We start from the raw sequence: 14817 nt of genomic DNA, 5'->3' as shown, positions 1-14817 counted from the left end.
CATTTCACTTCAGCTAATTCTCCACGTGAAAATGCTTTAGAAATTTGGTCATATCATTCTTATTACATGAAAGATATTGAAGTATCTTAAATTTATTTCTGACTTTAGGAAGTTACATAAGTCTCGCATGCATCAAACAATGATAAGAAAGCATATTTTTCGTATATCTCAATTTCGGCGTTAATTGAAACTAGACAGAAATTCTTATAATTACAGTTGATCACACAATTTGGAGAACTGAACCCAATCCTTCCATTAGGCAAGTGCTCACTGCACAAAAGGCATAGCATCATTTTGGTGTTTTCCCTTCACACAGAGCAGTCTACATTATTATTTAAGATGGATTAAAAACTTAAAATACCATTGGCCAAAATAACTCAATCGTCCAAGCACAACTTGAAAACAGCATTTTTCTTGGCCACAAAATGCACTAATATTGGTCGCACTATTTCCAATATATACATACACAATGATAGTTGATGTTTATCGACTTTTAAAGTCAACTGAAAATTTTTTAATTCACTCATGTACAGTACTTGATGCCTTCTCAGGCAAAGTATTAGAATCTATAATATAAATCTCATCTGTCTGTTTGTATGTATGTATGCCTACCTAAAACTTTCAATAGAGTCGACTGATTTTCACAAGATTGATATCGTTTTGAAGCTTGACCCTTCGGACAACAAATAACGAAAAACTGACTAAAAATATTAATTCCTTCACCCTCAACTGGGCACTTTTCTCCAGGGGGGGGTCGCTTTTTTGCCGATATTTTCGAAAGTCATCCCCTCTTTTCGATTGACTAGCCTTAATTTAAACGTTCGGCACTTCCGATTTGGCGATGGACGCAACAGCAAAGACGTCACGCTTTTTTTTTTCACGTTCTTTTCTTCCTTTGCGGTATGGGTTCGAACCAGCCTGCCTACTACCATTTTTTTTTTTTTTTTATTACTCAACACACACCTTCAAACATCGCATGTTTCTTAGAACCTTTTATCATTTAATTTCACCCACTCTCAGTTCTCTGCCCATGTAGCGTGGTGGTAAGTTGTTACTCAGGCTGGAAATTAAATAAATTATACATAGTTTTTTTTTATTTTGTAATTTTTAATCAGTTATAAACACTGGTTTCATACTGTTAGCGATTTGTCAGATGATATAATTTCAGTGCTGTGTTTACTTCCGGAGGTAAACAACCCCCACCCAAAACGTGTCAGAATCATTTGACAAATCATTCGTAGCGTAAAACCAAAGGTCATGACAAATTATCAAACACTAACTTTATTATTCAATTATATACAAATATATGTGAATAAATAAAATATTATGAAAATATTTAATGCTTCTTTCAAAAGGTAAAGCACTGTAAGGAAATATAAAATCTTAAATTTAAAGCAATGAACACTGCATATAATCGTAAATAATATTTCCTTTCCATTTCCACAAGATTATCTCAGTGGCAGAGAGGGCAAAGATGTTGATTGGAAGTCAAAAGTGACTACTTTATCGTTTGAATCGCGTGACCGGTGATATCTTATTTACCCACACTAAGGAGTCTTATTAAGACGAAACATGGATAAAAATAAAATAAATGTGTGAGTGTGTGTAATCTATATATAAAAAAGGCAAAATGTGTGTTCGTGTGTGTGTGTACATTTTTTGTGTACGTTCAGCAAAGGTGTTAGGAGGGGGAGCGCTCAGGGCGGTTACTGTTTCTTAGAACCTTTTATATGCTACCTAGATTATAATATCTACAATTTACGAAACAAGGTCGCATGTATCTTTAATTTCTGCGGCTTTTACATGCTATTTTCGCAATATTTTTTGCTCTCCGCATGTTTCTTTGGCTTTTCCGTATAAAAAGTGAAACTGAAAGCGAAGGATTGTTCTAGGCCTTTCATGTCGAGACGTCCAGAAAAGCAATGAGGTTTCGGGGGGGGGGGGTCCCTTATATCAGACAATTGCTATTCATTTGGACACTCCCCTTTTCATGGGGATCTGGTTTTCCCCAACATCTTGGCAGAGAAACAAACATACGCAGAAACTGGCTTGCAGCCAAAGTTAAGTGCGTTTCATTCCCCTACGGCATGATGGTTGACCTCATTAAATTTGCACAGCTGTCAATTAACTTATTAATCGTAAAACTTGTCAATTGTTTAATTTCACCCACTCTCAGTTCTCTGCCCATGTAGCGTGGTGGTAAGTTATCGGCCAATCTTTTTTTTTTTTTTTTATTACATTTTCACCCCAAACAAGGCACATTGCCACTTTGATGTAGAGGGCTACTATTAGGGACACAGGCTACAGGGGTACTAGGTTTTGCATGTCAGTACAGTTGGGGAAGCAGGAACCTGGCAGGGAGTTCCAAAGTCTAGCGGTTCTGGGGAAGAAACTACTGGAGTAGAAGGCTCTCTTACATCTAGGGATCTACTGTGAAGGGGTGGGATTGTACTGCTTGTCGGGTTTGTCGGGGGTATTTACGTTGAGGAGGTACAACTGCTTGCAGTTCGTCGGAACATACACTGTTAAAGTACTTGTAGAACAGGCAGAGGGATGCTACATTGCGTTGATGGGACAGAGGCTTAAGCTTGAATGATAGTTCAGGACCTATTAGGTTGGCGACTTCTCTTTTGAACCTTGTCTAGGAGTGAGAGACTAGTAGCAGATGAACCGGCCCAAATATGACAACAATACTCCATATGTGGTCGAATGGTGGCCTTATAGAGGTACAGGATACTTTCAGCGGTCAGTAGCTTTCTAGCACAGTAGAGAGAGCCTACCTTCTTCGCAGCTGCCCTGGCAATGCTCTCAATGTAATGGTTCCAACTCATGTTTCCTGTGAACGTTAGGCCGAGGAGTTTAAAAGATATGCTTTCAGATAAAGAGTCTTTGGCCATTGCTATTGGTGGTAGAGAAGGTTTCTTGTAGTTATTGAAGGAAACAAGTTTAGTCTTGGCAGCATTGAATGTGACTATCCATTTTTGTCCCCATTCCACTACAGATAGGAGGTCATCCTCTAGTATTTCTGCCATTTCTTTAGATACGTGTTCATTTGTTTTCCTGTTGTGTCTTTTATAGAGCGTGGTGTCATCAGCGTATATACCCATCTCACAGACAATTTTGTCAGGGAGGTCATTTATGAATATTAGGAATAATAGAGGTCCAAGGATAGACCCCTGAGGCACTCAAGGGTTCAGGTCCGAGCCTCCATTCTTACCAAAACTTTTTTGTTTTTTCTTTTACATCTCCAAAACACCCAAGCATTGCCGGGCATCTACCCTAGTATATACATAGTTCAAATCGATTCTTATAAGATTCAATTTCCAAAGCAAAATAAAAGTCAATATTTAATATATTAAGTGAGTGATCTATTATGTCATATATATATATATATATATATATATATATATATATATATATATATATATATATCGGTTTTGCTTATGATGCATCATTTACGTGACTAGTGTAGTATTGATATTTAGATTAAAAACAGACATTCCCATGTCAAAACAACAAGTGTAAACCATTGTGAGATTAGGATTAAGATAATCCGTGAAGTGAGTAATATACTTATTTCAGTCTGTCGACTAATTGAATTGTAGATACCAAACAGTGCCATGGCTCGGACTAACAAGCCGAAGTAAGAGGGTCAATCTAAGTATAACTTTGTAAATAGCACCAGCCGCGAGCAGCGTTGGAATGGGAGGAGAGAAAGTTACACATTAGGCAACAATTAAAAGATGATTACGATCTGCCACATTACTGCGGCCATTGAAATCTTTTGGTTCAAAAGGTCTCAGCAAAAACGAACACAACAAAAGTTCTATTAACCTCCTATTAACCCTCTTCTTGTACCAGTGTATACACAAGCTGTATATGAACACGTGCAAATGTCTATGGGTGAGCTGGTAGAGGGTAGAAAGGATTAATATTAATAGAAGAATCTATTTTTATGATCTTCAATGTGCATACTTATTATCAATGCTGAACATGTTGCCTTCATGAAACACGCACATGAACACACGCATCTAATTTCTTTCACCATCACAAGGAACTTCTTGCCTCAGTTGCTAGAGCATTACACTTCAGTCACTGGGGTCGCAATTTCGAATCTCATAGGTTTCCCCAACAGGTGGAGCAACCTGATGAAGGAAATTATGATTTCCTCTTAACACTGACGTAATGCTCTTCTGCACAACAAATTGAATACTTTTTGATTAGGAGTCTAGCAAATATGGATGATGAATGACTCCCGTTGAATTGTGAAGCAAGGATTGCGCAATCCCTAACCACTTCGCTCCAGAGTTAGCACTGCTTAATTCCAGTGGCAAGAAGTAGTTCAGGACGACTGAAAACAATGCCGAGATAAGCAGAGAAGACATACAGCATCTGGTATTCCCAAATGCTAACTCATTTTAGTACTGACCAGACTTAATGATGCTTAACTTCAATGATGCAAAGTGCGTCAACATGAATATGCTTAATAACAAATAAAAATATACATAAATGACAGTTTATATTGCAATACGATTTCTCCAACTACTACAACGAGATTCTACGAGATTCTAGGCTCAGTTGATAGAGCAATGAACGTCTGTCACTGATCATCAGTTTCGGATCTTACTAGGTCTAGCTGCACTAAGCACTAATGAGTTACAAAGATGAAGAAACGTGCCTGGATACAGGGTGTGTGTGTATATATATATATATATATATATATATATATATATAACTGCATAAATCAAGATAAAATATTATAAGGGGATATAATATTTTATCTGTCAATTTTCAGTATTTACTTTAACAGTGTTTAGTAGTAAGTTATAAAAATATATTTCTGTCAATTAAGCCACACAGACCCTTCTGTATAGCTTAACTGCCATATATATATTTCCATAACTAGCAGTTATATATTTGTAAAATAAATATTAACAATTATGTTTATACCTACAGACATCAGTGCTTCATGCTTATGCAATCATCAGTGTAGGAAGTGACAATTACTGCCAGTCGGGAGATTCAAACCTAATCACAAAGTCACTCTTGATTCCGTAGAAAGCTATTCTACCTCCAGTCTACCAGAAATTAACACAGAAATTGTGAAAATTTAAGTACCGATAAATACTAAGTCGGTTGGCATGTACAGTGAACATTCAGAATATTACATGACAGGAAGTCTGAATGTTGTATTTAAACTTAGATCGACCGATTATTTCTTAAAGTTAAGCCCTCTTCAGGAATTATCTTTTTAAAAGTGTACCCTCTTCAGGAATTATCTTTTTAAAAGTGGTAACTATTCAACATTGTCTAAAAGTGTTTTTCAGTTTTTGTTTCAATTTTTTAAGCATTCGTTTAGCCATTAGAAATCAAACGAAGTTATTATAAAGCCACAATTAATTTTGTGGGTACAGTGTTTTAATCTTTGAAATACTATTAAAGTTGAGGCAAATGTTCTTTCTGACACCAACCCAGTGCTGTTATCGAGATACCATCCACCTCTAGGTAATTGCCTACCATGTCCGATCTAATGGTAATAATTCTGGAGATAAGAGAAAGATGGATAAATAAAAAACCTAGTCAGAGATAGTTTAGTTTTGAAATCAATTTCTGAAAGTCGTCCAACACATGCCAGCATGTAAAAACGGATGCTAAATCGATGATGACAACAGTCGAGAAGCACACATACAGACACACAAGATGTTGGAATGTATTTTTTTTTGTAATAGGGATTTTCTAATGTCAAGAAGAAGAAGAAGAAGAGTGGCTAATTATCCGACAATTCTTGAATTCGATTATAAAGGATCATACATTGTGAACAATAAAACCAACTCTCTCCACCAGGTAAGTGATTACTGTAAGAGTGCACTCTATGCTATATTAAATGACCTAACTTTTAGAAAGCCCCCCACCCCCAATGACGTTTAGATAAAAGCAAATGTTTTCTCATAGTTTTCATCGTGCCATCTTTATTCTAATAAATTTTATTGGCTTGGTCACATTAAAAAATGGATGAGAGCACTTTGGTTAGTAGATGTTTAAATAGCATGGTCAGTTGTCAGTGGAAGGTCAAGGAAAACATTGGATGGTGGATTTGAGAGAAAGAAAGATGAATAAAGAGCTTGCCAGAGGTAGGTTAGTTTGGAAATCAATTTTCAAAGAGCCATTTCACACACGTCAGCATGCAAAACAGATGTTAAAGTTATAAAAGTGAGAATGTGTGTATATGCGTGTGTGAGGACACTTCTCAACCTATATACTCAATGAATTTTTGATCTACAGTTTTGCAGGTCAAAATTGAAAAAAGTGGTACTTGGTGGTCATTGAATTTTTATCCATTTGTCAACTGTTTCACGAATGCATGTGTGAATGGCCCACATAACAGATTCCTTATGTTATGAATAAGTGGGTTTGAAAACACTTTTTCAAGATCATAGCAAGCTGGTTTAATGATTATTGTACTTGATTCACTGTCCCTAGGTTTTGGTTTTGATCTCAGCTCGAGTATTTTTTTTTTTTTTAATTTCACTTCATGTCTTTTTAAAGGAATTTAACATTATGTTTAATGTGTACGGCATTTTTGTTTATAATAAACAAGAAATCTGCATTAATTAAAATATAATATTCATGCATATTTTATGACCGGGCAACGCTGGGTGGCATGCTAGTATATATATATATATATATATATATATATATATATCCTTGAAACAGTGTTTCGTGGTAAACAGTTGATGATCCCTGAAATAACGTTAGAACTATTGTGAATTCATGAAAGTAAATCGATTCAGCAGTTGCAGGAGATTAATTGATTTACTGGCAAAATAATTTTCCGAACAAGGATTAAATTTATATATATATATATATATATATATATTATAATATTATTTTGCCGTTTTGTTGTTATATATATATATATATATATATATATATATATATATATATGTGTGTCTTTCGAGACAAAATGCAGTTTAAATTCCTGGGTTAAAAAAAACAAACTAAATTTAACCTATCGCAGACTAAGCACTTACATAATCCGACTTCTAAAAAGTTTATAATTACAAAAGAAAAGTTAACTATATAAGGATTAAAAAAAAAACCATGTAGCTGTTTCATATATATATATATATATATATATATATATATATATATATAAACATCTTAACAGAAACCTGTATTCAATCTACTTTTAAAAACTAGGTTCTCAATTTGGCAGGATAATACTTACTGTTACCATTCATGGCTTGGGCTAAACATTGATATCAGATCCGATTCCAGGAGGCTGCACCCTCGTAACTTACAAGTGAGAAGGGGGCAAAAAATGGGAGAGAAGGGCTGAAGGAATGGAGCTACTTCTGTTTACTGCCTAACACATGTACAAGTGTGCTAACGGGTGTGTGTGTGTGGGGGGGGATAGTAAACCATATTAAGCTGACACTATGCTATACTTTCCCAATCGTGCATAATTCCTTTATTTAATACAGGAGGATGGAGGAAGGGGGCGCGAGATCTCGTACTTAACGTTGACAAATCGTTAACCCATAGGTGACTACCGAGTGTAGAATACTGGAGTCTTATGTCTAATTTATACATTTACTCTGTCATTACCAGATACACAGCAGTTGCCCAGGTGCGATCAGATAATAAAAACGTATGAAATAGAAATTGTTTGGTTTGCGGCATATCCACCTCAATTGATGTCATTTAAAGTAAAGATTCAGTTTGATGGCAGGTCAACAACAGTTGGATTATTTTCTGCTGTAATCTTTTTATATGCATTTTTTTTTTTAATGGAAATCGCCCCCCCCCCTCCCCGGACACGACAAAGCCACTTGATGTAAGAAGTAAAAAAACATTACTTTATGATTAAAAGCTATCCAACAATAAGTGTTAGGTGGATAGATTCAGAAAACAGCAATTTTGTCAAAAACATCGCTCATGGAATGTGAGGACTAAAGGACAATAAGGGAAGCGAGGGTTACAGGGTTGCTAAAAGTAAACCAAAAGTTCACATTTTACTGTATAACAAAAAATATCACACACCTAATAAGTCAATGAAATAAAAGTCATCTATAATACTTTATTTTGTTAAATATTCTGTTTATTATGTATGCCACTGACTTAACAGTTATAGGCACTTAATTTCCATGAATTCTTGCGTTAATTACCGGTGGCCTTGCGGTGGAATATTACTTTAGGAGGTCAGGGGGTGGCTTTGTGATCAAATGTGAATTTTCCAACCATAGATGACTATTGATTCATACACTGATGATTGTTTAAGAATGAAACACTAGTGCTCATAGATATGAAATATTTCTTTAAAAATGCTATATAAGATGAATAATCACTTCAAAATACCTTTTAAAAATAGGATGGAGTGGGAGAATAAATAGAACCATTAGAAAATATATCTACGTTAATTGAAAAACTCACTTAAAAAGAGTTATGTGAACAATTATTCTGACAAGAAATAAACAGAATAAAAACTTTTGTACGAGAAAAGTCGATTTAATATTAATTTAGTATTCATTTTGATCTCCAAATAAGGGCATTGTTTATTTCACCGATACTTCATTTTATTTTATTTTTTTAATTGTATGTCTATCTCCAAATTGAATTAACCGCGCGGTTAAATTCCTTTAAAAAGCGGGCATCGTATAAATGATTGATGTATTGAATGGATATCGTAGAGAATTACAAATAGATGCCAAATGCAATATTTTCATTTGATAGAAATCCAGTAGAATATTCAGAACGATAAATTGGATGGATTGGAAGAAAAAAAAAAATCATACACAGCTACACATTTTTTAAAATGGCCGCTGAACAGATTTTCAAGGTTGCCATTTCAATCTAAGACATTTTCAGATTTTTTTTTTCTTTTTTAGGTTTTCACTTGTCCTTAGCAAACAACTACATCAAAAGAATCCGAAAAGGTTTTATTGCAGGATTGCAAGAGCCATTTTCAACAAAAATGTCCTTAATTTCCTTGGCCTCAATAAACATGAATAAAGACATCTTGAAAGTCAACATCTTTTTTTCTTTTTCCCTTTCTTCCTTCAAAACCCTAAGTTATAACAGTTATGGACAAATGCCATGGTTGGGATTTCGCTTAAGTTGAAAATAAGGTTTTCTCATAAAAGTTATTTCCATGTAATATATATATATATATATATATATATATATATATATATATATATATATATATATATATATATATATTTATTCTCTTTTGCTTTAATTTTCTTGTTTTGTTTTTCATGGAGATGTTAAGAGATTCACCCATAATTTCAGTCACTCCAGCAGAGAGATCTTTTTAAGATTATAACCGTTCCTTTGAATGCAACTATTTGTATTTTCCTTGCACTTGGTTCGTCGGGTATGTTCGACATGTAGTTTTTTTTTTAAATTCTTTTTCATGATTCTGGTTGCTCCTATAATTACTGGAATGATGGAGATCTTAAGATTCCAGTTTCTTTTCATATTGTACATAAGATCTTAGTATTTAATTATCTCCCCCTTGGCTCTGTTAAGGCCAGCATCGTCAGGGCCTTGAATACTGGCCATGTTAATAATCCTGCTCATAGCATTTGAGACTTTTTTGGTAATTGGTTCTTGCTTTGTGCTGAAGAGATCGCTTCGTTGTGCAAAACTATAATAAATGAAATATTACATAATTATATGGCACCATTTGGTCCAAAACAATTGTACACAAGTTGTTACTAATAAAAGACCACTATTTTATAAATTAATAACTGTATTAGTACCTGTTTCTTGTAACGTGGTACTTAAAGAAAATATTTATAGCTCTAGTATTGCACTATTGAGCTATCTAAATGTAAACCTTGTGTTACTTATTTATGTTATTACTACCCTAAGTAGTTAAATTACATATAAGAACATATGTGTGTGTGTGTGTGGGGGGGGGAACAAAACAAAATTTTATAACGTTTTGGCTAAAATAGGTAATAGGAGGGAGAGCCTCTTTTTTCAACTTTTTGAAGACAAGAGGTCAGTAAATATGCCTGCACATTAAACTATTTATCCATTTAAAACTTGAAAAATGCACAACAAACATCTACAAAGTTGGCATTTTTTTTTAATCTGCATAAATCCTGGATGCATAATATCTAAAATCACAACAAAAAGATCCATTGAGAGTCAAATGGCTATTTATATTATTTAATGTTATCCAGAAACACACACACACACACACACACACACACACACACACACACCTTTTAATGTTATTACGTAGTTTGTTTTCCAGCCAATAACTAAAGGGAAGTAACTGACCTTTTTTTTTTTTCAAAATTATTTCCCTTACACTAACTTGAGTTGTGTGTGCATATCAAGAGAGAGGAATTGGCTGGGTGAAAAAAGAAAGAGGAGAGGAGGGGAAGAGATGGATAGAATTTATATTATACCTTTTGTCTTGGGCAATACCAAGTAGCCCTACGGGTAATAATATGTATCCTTCAGTCTTTAAAAAAAAAAAAAAAAAAAAAAAAAAAAGAGGGGGGGTAGTAGCTTGGCTTCCGACTGCCGCTCTTTTGTATTTTGATAGATATATGCACACACATGCACAGCCTGATCTGGTAGCACCAAATGCCCTAACAGGTATTACCACTCTGGACTAAAGTGAACCTGGGAGCAATGGTAAGGGGCAACTCCACATTGTCTACAGCCCATAAATGGGTCCTCACCACTGGATGTCTTAAGATCATACCCAGGACCTGCAAGAATCACATCCAAACCCATGTGCTTGAACAATAAAAGAAATCAACACTGGATACAAGTAGAAATTTGGATTATTCAAACAACTGTTTTCATCTTGAATGTGAATAACACTCAAGAGTAGAATAATAGTCTAAATAATCCAAATAAAGAATCTTCATCTCAAAATTATAACTAGAAATATAAAGAGCTCCAAATGAAAATGAAGCTAAATGAATTATTGTTGTTATTAGTAGTACGAAATACAGTTCTAAAGATGTTAGTAATTCGTCAAAGAGAAGATGGCTAACCTCATTTCTCTTGAAGGAAATCACACAAGTATATCATCATGCATATGATGACGATGAACGAAGGCACAGATGATTACTCTTTTGGGATTATTCGGCAAGATATTACACTGAATGTGATGTCATGCAAATATATGATGGTTCCGACTTAAGCTGAAAATTATCAACAGAATCTCACCTTGAAAGAGCGTGTCTGCAAAAGAACCAGCAGAATAAATATTCCAATATCTTTCCTAACATCTGCTCAAGAAATCTTCAAGTATAGAAATATACTTGGAGAGCAAGAAAAAAAAAAAAAGCATTTCTATTTTTGAAAAGAAAAAGACCCACTTGATATAAAGGGGTGACTGCTTGCTTCACTTAACTTATGTTATAAACTGAGATATGAAACAGAATATTGGACCCGTTTTTCTTTTAAACTTGGAGGGAGCCGAGAGAGAGAGAGAGGGGGGGAGAGGGATAAATATGAACACCAACGAAGTGACTGTGGCTAATGAAAGGGATTAACAACCTGGATGTGACAAGTTCGAATCCAGTTCATTCCACAGAAACATTTTCACTTAGGGATGTTGGCAACTTTCATGTGGTCTCTCCCATAAGTACTAGATATCTTTCTAGAAAGAATTCTAACAAGAAAGATATTGGGGAAATGAATGCCAACATCATCTGATTCATACGAAATGAATAAATGATGTTCAACAACACAAATGCACTCCTGATTTATGTCTTCCAAGAAGTAATGAACTTTTTGATTTCACAAAACCAGGACACAGGGTGATATAATTTCACTTTATAATCTTTACCTTGTCCACTCTTACGCTCTTGAATATGCTTATAAATAAACCAATTTTCTGCAATCAGGGAACTATAAATCTGAAAGCACATCATTTTTATAATAGATATAGGATGCAGAAAATATTTGTTTACAATTTTTAACTGCTATTTTTTATTTTTTTTTAAATTTGTGTTATTATCAGTGCAGGTGTCATGAAAAGTGACCATATTTCTATAGTTTTAGCAGAAAAATATATTATGAACAATGTCGAATTTCCATGTTTATGGAAGAGATACAAAAGGTCTTCCTCGTTATACATACCAGAAGAACAAATAAAGTCTTAGACTTCCTCAGTATCAGCAGGAAGATGGTAGAAAATGGCAAAAAGGAATTGAAAAATGTAGGATTTGACTACAAGGAATCATCAGAGATAAAAATCGCATAATCGATAATCTAATGTCATTAGCAATAAAGATGCCATCATGCCACCCCTTAACTTCCTGGCCTCAGATTAAACACTTATGATTACAGTCGTCTTCTCAGTGACATAGGATCGACTGGATAACTGCTAGTAATCTCTAGGTGTGGCATTAAGGCTCAGCACTACCAAACCAATCGGAATATAAAGAGCTGGCTTTCAGAACCTTGTCTCACAACAAGATACCAACAAATTGATCTGCAACATGAAGGACAAGCTAAAAACTAAAATGATGAGAACCTTTGTGAGCGTAAGTCAGAAGACAATGATGAAGATCTGTGGCTAGTTCCAATGCAACGAAGCTTGTGTTAAAGCCAAAAATTAGCAATTGACAACAAAAGACATAAAGGCAAAGTTTGATGAATAAGTATAAAAAAAAAACGAAAGGATGGGATGGAAGTAGACACATGCACACACACATACACATTAGTCTTCGTAATAGAGTGATCGAAACAAATTCTTGATGAACCGTCTCCTTAAGTAATCCATTTCTAACGATTACTACCATATTATCCCATTGACTACTGTACACTCTATAATCCTTATCCTTGAGTAGCTTCTGGACCTTGATAAGTGGTAACTCATATGTAAAAAAAAAAAAAAGGATTCTTTAAAATATTCAGATATAAAATGAAAATTAGAAATAGAGAATATTGCTGAGAAAAAAAGTTAATCTAAATTATAAAAGAGCCTATGTTTTAGATTGTTATGTAGGAATCTTCCAATTTAGATTTCAAAGTTAAAAAATAAATTAACAGAAATTAGACATACTAAATCGGATAAATTGCGATTTAATCAAAAATATTTTTTTTAATTATTCAAATCAAACCACAATAAAAAAAATCACAAATGGATAAAAAATAAATAAAGAGAAAAATTATTGGAGTTAATGTAATAATAAATTGTGATTGTGTGCAAATGAAATAAAAATGATTGTAACGCAAAAGGGAGATAATCATTTATAAGTGAATTAGAGTCAAATTAAAAAACCTGAAAAATCCCAACGGGATTAAAATGTCAAAACAGATTTTTAAAAATCTAATAAGGAAAATAAATAAATTTATGGAAAATATCAAGTCAGCAATTTTACCAGTAATTATTTTATAATATTTTGCTGTTATTTTTTTTTTTTTTTTGTATGTGTTTTTTAATCATTAATTACACAACATAATGGTGCCAAAAATGCTTAAATCGTTTTATGATATAACTGACTTTATCTTTCTTTCACTTAATTATTACATTAGCTTTTAAAGAAACAGGAACACGAGTGGCCTAACGAATACTTTTACAGACTATGAAATCAATTTTTCAAAGTTCACATTTAGTCAGAGCTGTTGGAGAGAGAGAGAGAGAGAGAGAGAGAGAGAGAGAGAGAGAGAGAGAGAGAGAGAGAGAAAAGGAAAACAACTAAAGAAAGTGAAAGCACCAAAATGCCGAAGGTTGAATTAGCAAATAAAAATTATTGGGTCAACAATATTAATTTTTAATGTAATAGAGTGATAAAAACAGTATAAAAGAGCACGGGACGATTAGAGGTGGGTGGGGTTGTCAAACAAGATACAGTTAGAGAGGTAAAGAGTGATAGAACTTTAGCGGTGAGTCACTTGGTGAGTTAAATGCAAATTAAGGTTAATTAAAAAAAAAATTTTTCAAACATAAATCAATCCCTATACCAAAGAAAATTTTAGCATGTATTTTATGTGATTAAAATATTGACTCCAGTTTAGTACAATAATACTAATATACGTGTGTGTGTGTGTATGTGTGAGAGTGAGTCACTCACAGACAAATGGCTTCACCGTGTCACAGTTTTTCAGGTTAGACATGTAGGTGCTTTAAGCTAACATTGAAACCAGATTCTTTTTTTCAGCAAAGTTTTTATCCACTCGGCCATCAGCACAAATCGGGAAGAGAAATCTGCATATAAAAAACAATAGCAGCAGTCATAGTGCCCTATTCGTTTTCACAGAGAGCTTTGTATTATTGTTCATAGAAGCTGGCGATTTCACTTCCTACACTATTTTACATATGTAATGCTATTGTGTTTGATATTGAACTAACAAGACATTAAGAAACTATCTCACAACTGTTTTATATTAGGGCCTACCGGCTAGATTTCTGGTGTGTACATGAAAATGGATGATTAAGCTGATATGTGATGTTATTGAAATATTTTATAATTCAATATAAAAAGACTGTTAGAATATTCGGGACAATAACACATTTTAAAGTCGCAATAAAACCAGTTTACATATTTTAAAGCCAGTTCAAGTATTTATGACAATAAAGAACTTGGAATTTAGTTCAGCAAAACAATATTTATGTCACAAGAAAAAGGGTCCCCTTTTCTTGTGAATAAGAAAAACATTAGATAAGAGGAAAATGAGATTAGGATAGACAGAGATTTGAACTTTGTAAGCAAGGTTCAGAGATAGATTCAAAAAACGGAACGTTGGAATTTGGCTATTGTTAAATTTCACATAAAATAGTTAGACATGTTTGTTTGTAAAAAGAATTAATTGTTCATTCTTTTATGGAAA

General features: G+C 33.8%; 1 protein-coding gene across 5 annotated transcripts in view; it reads right to left on the bottom strand.

Moving 5' to 3' along the window:
- Positions 1-14817, bottom strand: part of LOC145277652 (vang-like protein 2) — a 605707-nt gene that overhangs the window by 371223 nt on the left and 219667 nt on the right. The gene's annotated exons all lie outside the window — the stretch shown is intronic.

The sequence above is a fragment of the Euprymna scolopes genome, chromosome 6 (assembly GCF_053919585.1).
Source record: "Euprymna scolopes isolate OS-2025 chromosome 6, ASM5391958v1, whole genome shotgun sequence".
NCBI lineage: Eukaryota > Metazoa > Mollusca > Cephalopoda > Sepiida > Sepiolidae > Euprymna > Euprymna scolopes.
This window is presented reverse-complemented; position numbering and strand designations above follow the sequence as displayed.